Source organism: Lonchura striata, chromosome 32 (genome assembly GCF_050655825.1).
Source record: "Lonchura striata isolate lonStrDom1 chromosome 32, ASM5065582v1, whole genome shotgun sequence".
Taxonomy (NCBI): Eukaryota; Metazoa; Chordata; class Aves; order Passeriformes; family Estrildidae; genus Lonchura; species Lonchura striata.
This window is the reverse complement of record NC_140734.1, coordinates 2,155,648-2,166,419: the sequence shown is the minus strand read 5'-3', so window position 1 is coordinate 2,166,419 and position 10,772 is coordinate 2,155,648.

Genomic DNA, 10,772 nt, shown 5'->3' with positions numbered 1-10,772 from the left:
CAACCATTTCAAAAAAACCTTCTGGGAAATGAAGGTCTGTTTTTGCACTGAGGAAAGAACAATGACTGTTGATATTTTTGCCTTGTAACCTGAAATGCTGGACCATCCTTACAGAAAAACAGCCTCATCTCCACATGCCACCAGCAGCAGCCAGTCACTGTCTCTGGGACCTTCTGAAAGAAATACTCCACTGAGAACTGCTCAGGTATTTTGTGAATTTTTAAACATTCTCTACTATATATGATGTTTTATCCCACTTGTTCTTGGTGTCCAAGCTGTGATATGAAGCAGTAGTGCTGTCTGTACATCATATAAACCTGAAGTGTGTAACTTCTAACGGGATTCCTGTATACTTTTCAAGACGGTTAAAATGTCAAAGCCTGCAACAAGCTTGCACCCATGATTTGTTTGTCATGGTGCATAGGAAACTCTGCTAAGGACAAGACATGGACATGGTTTTGGTACCTAGCTGTGTCTGTGCAGGGTTCTTGATGATATGGCAGCTCTAGTACCTAAATCATGCATGGTAATGCCAGTGCTACTGTTTGAAGAGAAGCCTTAGGGAAGTCTAGCATAAGGACAAATTCCAGTACTGAGGCATTTGTAGGAACCTTGTTTTTCTGTCCTAAGCAGCATTTAGGCTCCCATTTTGATTCAGGCTATCCCATGTGAGAGGAGGGGACTCAGAATCATTAGGGAATACCTTGGGCTTGTCAGGCTTAACACCAAGAGACGGCCAATACAAGAGGGCAAGGAAAAAGTTTTGAAAGAATCTTGGAAAACACTGCATGCAAGGTATATTTTCTGTACCTTAAAGAATTTTCTTTAAACAGCCCTGGTTTTCCCTAGCTCTTTTCCCAGCCAGAGCAGGAAGTGCTGCAGGGCCCAGCATCCTCTTATGTCCTACCTCCATGCCTACAGAACTTGTGTCAGCAGGCTGGCACAGAGCTGTGTCTGGCAGTCCTGCTCTGAGCTGCTGATGGTGGGAGCAGTTTGTGCTTGGTAGGGAAGAGGCTGTGATCCAGGCTTTCCTCTGGAGAACAGCAGGAATGAGACCTGCAGCCAGGCTGGGGCTTCTCTCTGTTGTTATCATCTCTGCACTGGACACGCTGCGATCAGCACCGCACCGGCGGCTTCTTGGGGTCGCTTTAGTGAATCGTGTGGCTGTGTGACAGCAAGAGTTGAGTGTGTTCCTGGTGTGTCTAAGCAGAAATAGGGAGCAAGATAAAACCAGCCTGAGCTCCTCATTTTGGGGAAGCCTTTGATAGAGGTGCTGAAGGGAATGTCTTTTCCCAAAGCCATTTAGCTACAGAGTTGGAGGAGAACTTGCTGAATACTCAGGTGAGAAAGTAGGAATGAAATAGAGAACATACTGAGCTGCAGCACCTCCTTATATGACAGGCCGTTTTAGGTAAGAAAGGTGTGTGTTCAACCATTGCCAGGCCAGAAATGCTGCTTTTTCAGAGCAAAACTAATTGGCATCATCTTTGCAGAAACGGCCTCTTCCTTCTGCCTTTATCAATCCTGTGATGACCAAGAAGCAGAGGACTGACCAAGAGCCCAGTGGTATCCAGCCAGCACCTGGTGGCCACTCTCCTTCTTCCTTGGACCTGCCTTCCACATCCTGCTCAACTCTGAACCTGTCTCCAAGTGTCAGCTCCATTTCCACATCCACCCGTCAGCTACAAGAGAAAGATAAAATTCGGATTCCATCTGGAATCCCTGCGTCTGTCAGGGTGCAGGGGAAGATTCCCTATTCCAAAGGTGAGAAAACAGAGTTAGACAGGGTGAAAAAATCCCATCCTTTGGATTTCGATAAAATACTTGCCATGAGCAACGCCAAAGAGATGAGCAGAGAGTGCAGGACACAAGCAGAAAAGGAGTCACACAGTCCAAGTGCAAAGGGTATTAAACTGATGGACCACTTTTAGATATGCTTCCATTTCATTTTTTACTGGATATCTGTATGGTTTTTTAGTCATATCGAGCCTCCCATCCACCGGCATCTCCCAGTCCTCCCCACCTTCATCTCCAAGCCTGTCTTGGTGTCAGGGAATGTCCCAAACCCAAAGATGCAGCCCTTTGCACTTGGCCTTGTTGAATCTGATGAGGTTCCAAAGACCCCACTTCTTGGTCCTTCCAGACGGCATCCCATGCCTCTGGTTTGGGCAAACTTGCTGAGGGTGCACCTAATCCATTCTAGAGGATGCACTTGCTGAGGGTGCACTTAATGTCATTGTAGACATAGCTGAATGCTTGAGCTTACCAACTGGGGAAATCATATAAAAGCAAAATGCATAAACATAGTTTTCCATAAAAACTTCCCATCCAGTATCACTCCTTTACCAGCTTTTAATGACTGTTTCTTTTTAATGCTTTACTGTTTGTATTCTTGGAGATCTGTAAATTATGGGCAAATAGAGGCTCAAAAGTCTTGGTACATTCTTTTGAATCAACTTCCTTGCCTTCTCCAAACCTCCAGTCTGAACTATTTGTTTCTGGTTTTCCCTCTCTTTAGGAGAAAAAGCAGAGGTCAGAGGAGCCCAACAAAGCAGTTCAGGTCCTGTGCCTGAGAAGAGGATGATGTCTGTGAGACTTGCAGACATTGACTGGAGCGGTTGCGCTGCTGTTTACGGCCGACCCTACAGGGACAGGGTGATTCATTTACTTGCTCTGAGGGATTACAAGGAGCCAGAGTTACTTGCTCGTCTGCTGAGAGATGGAGTCAGGCAAAAGGACAAGGATTCCCTTGGAAAAATCCTTCAGGAGGTGAGATCGTGGAGCATGTGCCAGCACTTCTTCCACCATGCTATTCTGCTGCTCATAATTTTACTACTTCCTCACCTGTTTAAATTAGAGACTTTTCCAATACTCCTTCGAGTTAAGTTCCACTGGGATGTCTTTCTCATCAGCTTTCATAAAATGCACACCCATTGAAAGATGCAGTAGATCCTTCCTTCCTTTTTAAATATTCCCCATCCACATAGTCTTTTGCTGAATAATGCAAGCATTAATATATCAAATAGGAATATTTCCTCTTTAGCTAGGAAAAAGCATTTTAGAACCTAGTCAAAGGACTCAAATTCAACATGGATACACTTTCAATTGATCCTACAGTGACTTTAAGGAACTGATTCCCTGAACCTGTGAGGTCTGTTGCTGTGTTTGCCCAGGGCAGTGGCAGGGATTTTTCACCCTGAAGACATTCACAATATAATGAGAGCCACGTTTTGCCATCCCAACTGAAGTAACCCATTTAGGTTTCCGTAGTTTGCACATACAGGTGTAATGAACATTTGTTTTCCAAAATGTCTGCCTGTAGGTTGCTGACCTGAATGCAAAGGATAATTCCTTCAGTCTGAAGGAACATCTGTTTCAAACCCTTCAGACTGATTGGCCGGGGTACAGCAAAACTGAGAGAGTGAAATTGAAGTTAATACTTTCTAGGTAAGTTCAGTCTTTTGGGGAAGGAAAAGAGCCTTTTCAGGAGAAAGCTCTGGGAAATGAAGCCTAGGTTCTTAGAATATGCTGAGGCAGCAGGGACCTGCCAGGATCCTGGCCCTGCACAGGACACCACAAGAATCACACCAGGTGCTCAAGAGTGCTGTCCAAACAATTCCTGGAGCCTTGCTGCAGGGACCAATGGCCTGGGGAGCCTGTTGCAGTGCTCAAGCACCCTCTAGGGCACGAATGTTTTCCTGATATCCTGCCTAAAGCTCCCTCAACTCGGCTTCATGCTGTTTCCTTGAGTCCTGGCACTGAAGGTCTGCAAGCAAAGGACTATGACAGTTGATATTTAGGCCTTGTAACTTCAAATATTGGACCATCCTCACAGAAAAACAGCTCCATCTCAGAACCCCACCAGCAGCAGCCAAGCAACATCTCCTGGGCCTTCTGAGAGAGATGCTCCAGCAAGACCTGCTCAGGTATTTTGTGCATTTTTAACATTCTGTACTCTGTATTAAGTTTCAGCAGACTTGCTGGTGGTATAAAATGCTGGTGATGTGAATGTGCAGGGCCAGGCCTAAGCATGTTTTGCCTCAGACATTCCAAGTGCTGTGACAGGAAGGCTGTGATGAGAAGAGAGGATCCTGCAGGGCTGGAGCAGCACTGTCCTGAGCCAAAGTTCTGCTCTGCCTGAAGACTTGAGCTCAGTCCCCACCCTCAACTCATTCCCTGGAGGAGGCCTCAAAGGGCTGGCTCTGCAGGAAAAATCTACTGTAAATAAGAGGCCGCACCAGGGTGGGGCAGATGGGGCCTTCTCACTCTCTTGTCCCTCTGTCTGTCTGTCACTCTCATTGCTGACTCCAGCTCTGCACTATCCACGTGGCTGCACCAACACAGGAGCTACAGAATGGTGATATTTCCTCAGTCCCTCCTCTGCCTCTATTTCTCTCCTCCCTCACTCTGCCTGGGCACACACGGCTGTCCTGTTCTGCTCCATCCTCAGTTTGGAAGTTTGCTGTGGGTGTGGGGAGCTTGTGGCTCTGTGTTGTGGCTTGTGAGTCAGCAGCTGTGAGAAGGTCCTTGGGAGGAGCTGAGAGATGATTGAAGGGCACTGAGCAACAGTGAGGGCTTGTTGGTAACCACTTGTGACACTCTCCTACAAATTCAAGGGCTTGTTAGCCAAGAGCTTTTGAGGCTGCACAGCAGGTAGCCTGCTGGATTGAAGACAGCTGCTCCTAAAAGCACAAGAGTTTCTTGACATGTGGCTGCTGTCTTTGTTCATCCTGATGAGAATTCACAACCAAGCATTGCACCCTGTACTCCTCGATTCTAAGAGTGAAGCACTAATCTGGTTTTTAACACATAAAACTCTAAAACAGCCAGGTGCCTCTTCAGTAAATCATGTGGATGTTTGACAGCAAAAGCTGAGTCTTTTCCTGGTACGTGCAAGCAGAAATTGGGACCTAGATAAAACTTACTGGACTGTGGAGTTGCGTTATGTATATGTTTTATTATCCCTGTATTATGTATTGGTTTATTCCTTTGTACCCCCGTGTGCAACTTGGTTTATCCCCAGTTTTCCCGCCTTGTCCGCCCTTCCCGCCTTCCCAGTATCTATCCATCACCCTGAAAGAGGCATTTTACCCCCCCCGGGTGCCTTGTCTATCACTCGGTGCCCCTTCCCATCCATCCAGAAACTTCTACTCAGGGCACCGGGTGATTGGGCGAGGACCTGGGGCTCCCCCCATATCCTTCCCCCATTGGACCCCACCATATCCCCCCATCCCGGAGCCACCCCCTATCCCTATCCCCATTGGTCGTTGGATACCCCTCCCTTACAGTTTATAAGCCAGTGCAAGCACCTTGTGCTTGTTCCTGTTGGCTGCCACCGTTCTAGGACATTTGGCCCCGTTGGGCTACAATAAACTCGGACTTAGCCCCCAGCAGGATCCGCTCTTCATTTACCACCGCGAGGCTTGCTAGCGCTGCCCGGAACCCACAAAGGCACTCTCCAAACCCCAGCTGGGAGCGGCGGAGGGTGCCTCAATTGCCCACTCTCGCCCCACAAGAGCTAGCCGGGGCTGAGACAAAGGGAACCGGGGCGGGAGCGCGGCAGCTGGCGCCCAACGAGCGGCCCCGTTTTCGCGGCGTTGGACCCTCGTTTGAGGATTTTAGGGTCGCGCAGACCTGAAGAATCGTCCTCCTGGCCGTCAGCTACGCCGGCGAGAGCAGACCCACGTTTTAGTGGGTGGCACTCTTGGGGACAGGATCGGCAGCTCTGGAAAGCACCTCCGGAGTCGATTCTCTCGCGGAGAAGCCCTGCGATTGGTTTTTCTTTTCCACCCTTCCCTCTCAGACCCCTGTGGTTTGTGAGTATAGGGGCCCCTGGGGCTTTCCCGGTCCTTTTTTTTTTGGTTGGTTCCTTTCCCCTAGGTTTTAGGGGAAGGATCCCTTTTTGGTGGGTTTCTTTTTCCCCGGGGTTCGGGGAAAAAATTCCTGGTTTTGGTGCTTCCCTTTCCGGGCGGGAAGCTTAAGGACCGCGACAAAGCCGGAAGTGTGGTCTTTTGTTTTTCGTTCGTGTTTTCCCAATCGTAGGCGCTGCAGCACGATTTAACATCTAACAGCCATGGGTGCAAGGCTGTCCGTGCCGCAGAAGAGCATTTATTCCCAATTTGTGGGTATCCTTTTAGTGGGGGGAATTAAGGTTAAAAAATCTGAAGTAAAACGGTTCGTTCAGTGGTTGTCGCAAACTTTCCCTGACATTTCGCCAGCTAAATTATACCAAGCCCCTTTTTGGGAACAGGTAGCGGGGAAGATCCTGCGACAGTCAGATCTCTCTCTCTCCATATTCACCCATTTGGCTCTCCAAATTCGCGATATAATTAAATATCGCTATGAAAGTCTGCCACAGCCAGCCGCAAACAAACCGATCCCCAGTTCGGCGGGTAGTTCATATAACCCTACTCCGCTTCCCTGTCCCTCAGCCCGGTCGCTGCAGTACGATGCGGTGGCCGCCGCTGCGGCAGAGCGCGGGGTGGCTGCTGTCGCTGCTCCCGAGGCTGCGGCTGCGGCGGGCGCTGCGGGAAAACTGCGGCAAAACTCTCCCTCTCTCCCGAAGTCGGGTATTATCAGACAGGCATCCCGGCATTGCCCGCAGGCAGATTCTGGCCCCTCTGAGAATACCCTAGACACCCCGCAGAGCGGTGCAGGCACTGTCTCTGCTTCTACCCGTTCCCCTTCTTCCCCGCGCTGTACAGCCCCGTCCCGTAGAGACTCCGTTCGTTTTCAGTTATCCCAGACCCCCGAAGATCCCTCATCCCCCATCCTCCATCCCCAAACCCCACGAAATGGCTCCCCTTCTTCCCCCTTCCCCAGGACACAAGATGGAGGTGACCGCGTGGGTTTTCCCGCCACTCGTGCTCCTTCTTCCCATGATCCCTGTCCTCCCTCCTCCCATAATCCCTTCCGGCAGACCAACCCCTTCTGCTCCCCGGATTTCTCCGCCCACCTCCCTCCTCCACCCCCCGTCAACTCCCCCTCCCTTGAATTATTCAACACCCCACCCCTCAGCTCCACCCCCGGGGAGGGGAGTCCCCACCATACCACTCCCCCTGCTCCAGACCACGCCTCGTCCCCTGGTTCCCACGACCCCACTTCCAGTTCCCACGCTTTCAGTTCCGGGGGGGGGAGCGTGGGAACCCCGATCCACCCCAGTCCCTACCTGCCTTCTCGGCCGCACCTGTCACCTGTACCCCGCGGCAGGGGGGTAGGCCCCTTGCACAGTGGTCCCCCATCCCCCAGCAGACCATCAAAGAGCTCTGCAAGGCCAAGAAGGGGTTCGGGATGGAAAGCGAATACTTCCGAGGCTTATTAAAAGCAACCCTCTCCTCCAAAGAATATGTCCCAGCAGACATGCGAACTCTCTTCTCCTGTTTAATTACCCACGGAGAATTCCTCATCTGGGAGTCCGAGTGGAAGCGGGAGATCAGAGAGGTGTTACCTGACCTCTGGGCCAATGCAGATAGCTCTAGGGATGAAGATGGGGCTGTAATATCGCTAGACCACTTGTGCGGGGAGGGGGATTGGAAAATGGGGACCAAGCAGGCGGAAAAAATCCCCAGAGAGGCGCTGCAAGTCAGCACTAGGGCAGCAGAAAAGGCGTTTTTTAAGTTAAGACCCAGCGGTACGGTTATTAACTTCTTGTCCCTAAAGCAGGAATCCCTAGAACCTTTTGTCGCGTTCGTGGATCGCTTGCATCACGCGATGGAGGCTCAGGTCCCGGACGAGAGGCTGCGAGAGGGGATACTTGCCACAGTTGCGAGGCAGAACGCTAACGACGCGTGCCGGCAAGCAATCCTCAGTCTGCCCCTGGACCCTGAGCCTACCCTTCAAAGCATGCTACAAGTCTGTGCGAGGAAGGTGACAGTTCCTGCTAAAGACATTCCAGAAACTCCTAAACCACCAACAAAGAGAGTAGCCTTCGTTAAAGCCGTAACACCGCCAGCCACCCCTTCTCCAGATCGCCGCCCTACAGGAGCACCCCCGAGGGGACAACAACACCATCAGGCCTGCAATCTATGTAGGCAGAAGGGACATTGGGCTTCCCAATGCCCGCTGAGGGACGAGTTTTTTAGGTTTAAACAGCAGCGACAAGAAAAGAGTGCCCCCAACTCGGGGGGAAAACAAAAAAACTGAGTCATCAGCGCAGTCCCTCCCTGCGCGAGGACATAAATATGGTGGGTTCTATAACATCAGAGGAGGGGAGGGACAACTACCTGCAATGCCCACCTGAGGACATTTCACTGGACTTGACACACCAGATTATGGCTGACAAACCAGCCTATATGAGAGAAGATGTGGATTTCATTCCCACTGCTTGGCTGGGTCGAGGCCCGAACCAGCCCAAGCCGATACTTAACATCGTATCTGGTTTCTCCCCATATAGGTTGGCCCTGACTGAGGCTCTGCACCTAAGGGACAGCGACTGGCACTCCATCGCTGTCGACACAGAGGACCCAGGAACCTGGAGGAACCTCCACAGTAAGTACATCGTTCTTGGGGACACAAAATTCACGCCTCTCGAAGTCACTATTGCACCATCCCTGACATCCAAGAACACCGAGCGATTAGTGGTGTGGCTGCACTGCCCCCATCCTCCAGTCTTCCTTCCCAAGGGCCAAATCATCGCCCAAGCCATTCCAGCATCTGGGCCTCCGGCACACCCTGAGGATCTATGGAAGAAGTCAGCGAAGAAGAGCTACCAGGTGTGCCAGGCCCAGGTCATAGGGAAGGAAAGACCAAAGCTCTCCTGCTATATGCGGAAGGATGGGGAGTACAAACACCTAAGCGGTCTCCTAGATACAGGAGCAGACGTGACAGTCATTCCCGCACGGGATTGGCCGTCACGCTGGGAATTGCAAAACGTGGCGGGGAAAATTCAAGGTGTAGGGGGTTCTCAATTGGCAAAGCAATCAAAAAACATCGTAAAATTTGAGGGGCCGAACGGACAATCGGCCTATATACGCCCGTTCGTATTAGATTACACAGAACCCTTATGGGGGAGAGACCTGATGGCCCAGTGGGGGGTCACAATTAACATCCCGACCCCCCAGGTTTTTCGGGCAACAGTCACTGAGGAGCGTCCTACCCGGAAACTTAATTGGCTCACAGATACACCAGTGTGGGTAGAGCAGTGGCCGCTCAATAAACAGAAATTAAAAGCGCTTCGGGAGCTCGTGAAGGAGCAACTTGCCAAAGGGAATATCCAGGAAACAACATCCCCCTGGAATTCCCCTGTCTTTGTCCTGAAAAAACCTGGCAAAGACGAGTGGTGCCTCCTTCATGACCTTCGCGCCATCAACAATGTAATAGAAGACATGGGTCCTCTCCAGCCAGGGATGCCGTCCCCCACGATGTTACCAGAAAATTGGGAATTAGCTGTCATTGACATCAAAAATTGTTTTTTCCAAATTCCCCTACACCCTGATGACGCACCACGGTTCGCCTTCTCGGTTCCTTCCATCAACCGAGAAGCCCCAATGGAGAGATACCACTGGAAAGTTCTTCCCCAAGGCATGAAAGTCAGCCCAAGCATTTGCCAGTGGTACGTCTCTTCATTGCTGTCCCCTGTGCGTGCAGCCACCGAGGGCGTGATCATCCAGCACTATATGGATGATATTCTTATTTGTGCCCCCAACAGCGATCTACTTACACACGCGCTTGAACTGACAACCAGTGCGTTAGTTGCTGTAGGGTTCGAGCTGCGAGAGGATAAGATTCAAAAAATGCCACCTTGGAAGTACCTGGGTTTAGAAATAAACAAGCGGACCATTGTTCCGCAAAAATTGGCCATAAAAAATTCAATTCGGACTCTAGCCGACGTGCAGCAGCTGTGTGGGTCTTTAAACTGGGTGAGACCCTGGTTAGGTATTAACAACGAAGACCTAGCCCCTCTTTTCAATTTATTGAAAGGGGGGGAAGAGCCTAGTTCTCCCAGGGAACTCACTCCAGAGGCCAAAGCTGCTTTGCAGAAGGTTCAGGAGGCAATGTCTGCCAGGCAGGCCCACAGGTACGATCCGGGCCTGCCCTTCAGATTCATCATATTGGGCAGACTGCCACACCTCCACGGTGTCATCTTCCAATGGGCAAACACCCTAGGAAAGGGCAAGGATCAGGACAAAAGGGACCCACTCTCCATCATAGAGTGGGTATTCCTGAGTCATTCACGATCCAAAAGGTTGACACGGCCACAAGAGCTGGTGGCAGAGCTAATCCACAAAGCGAGAACGCGGATTCGGGAGCTGGCGGGGTGTGACTTTGATCACATCCACATTCCTTTGAAATTAGAATCGGGCCAATTCACAAAGGCAATGTTAGAACACCTGCTGCAAGAGAATGAATCATTGCAGTTTGCACTGGACAGCTACACCGGAAAAATTTCTGTTTTGAGACCGGCCCACAAAATTTTCAATTCCGAAATCCAATTCACTCTGTCAACAAAACAAATTCAGAGCAAAAAACCCTTAAAGGCTCTAACAGTTTTTACAGACGCGTCCGGAGGGTCCCACAAGTCAGTAGTGACTTGGAAAGATCCTCAAACTCAGCAGTGGGAGGCAGATGTTGTTGAAGTAGAAGGATCCCCTCAAGTAGCTGAGTTGGCCGCAGTCGTTCGAGCTTTTGAGCGGTTCTCTGAACCTTTTAATTTGGTAACTGATTCGGCCTATGTGGCAGGTGTAGTGTCTAGAGCACAGGATGCAATCCTGCAAGGTGTCTCCAACGATGCCCTTAACAGGTTGCTCTCTAAGCTGATAAGGCTAGTCTCCCAC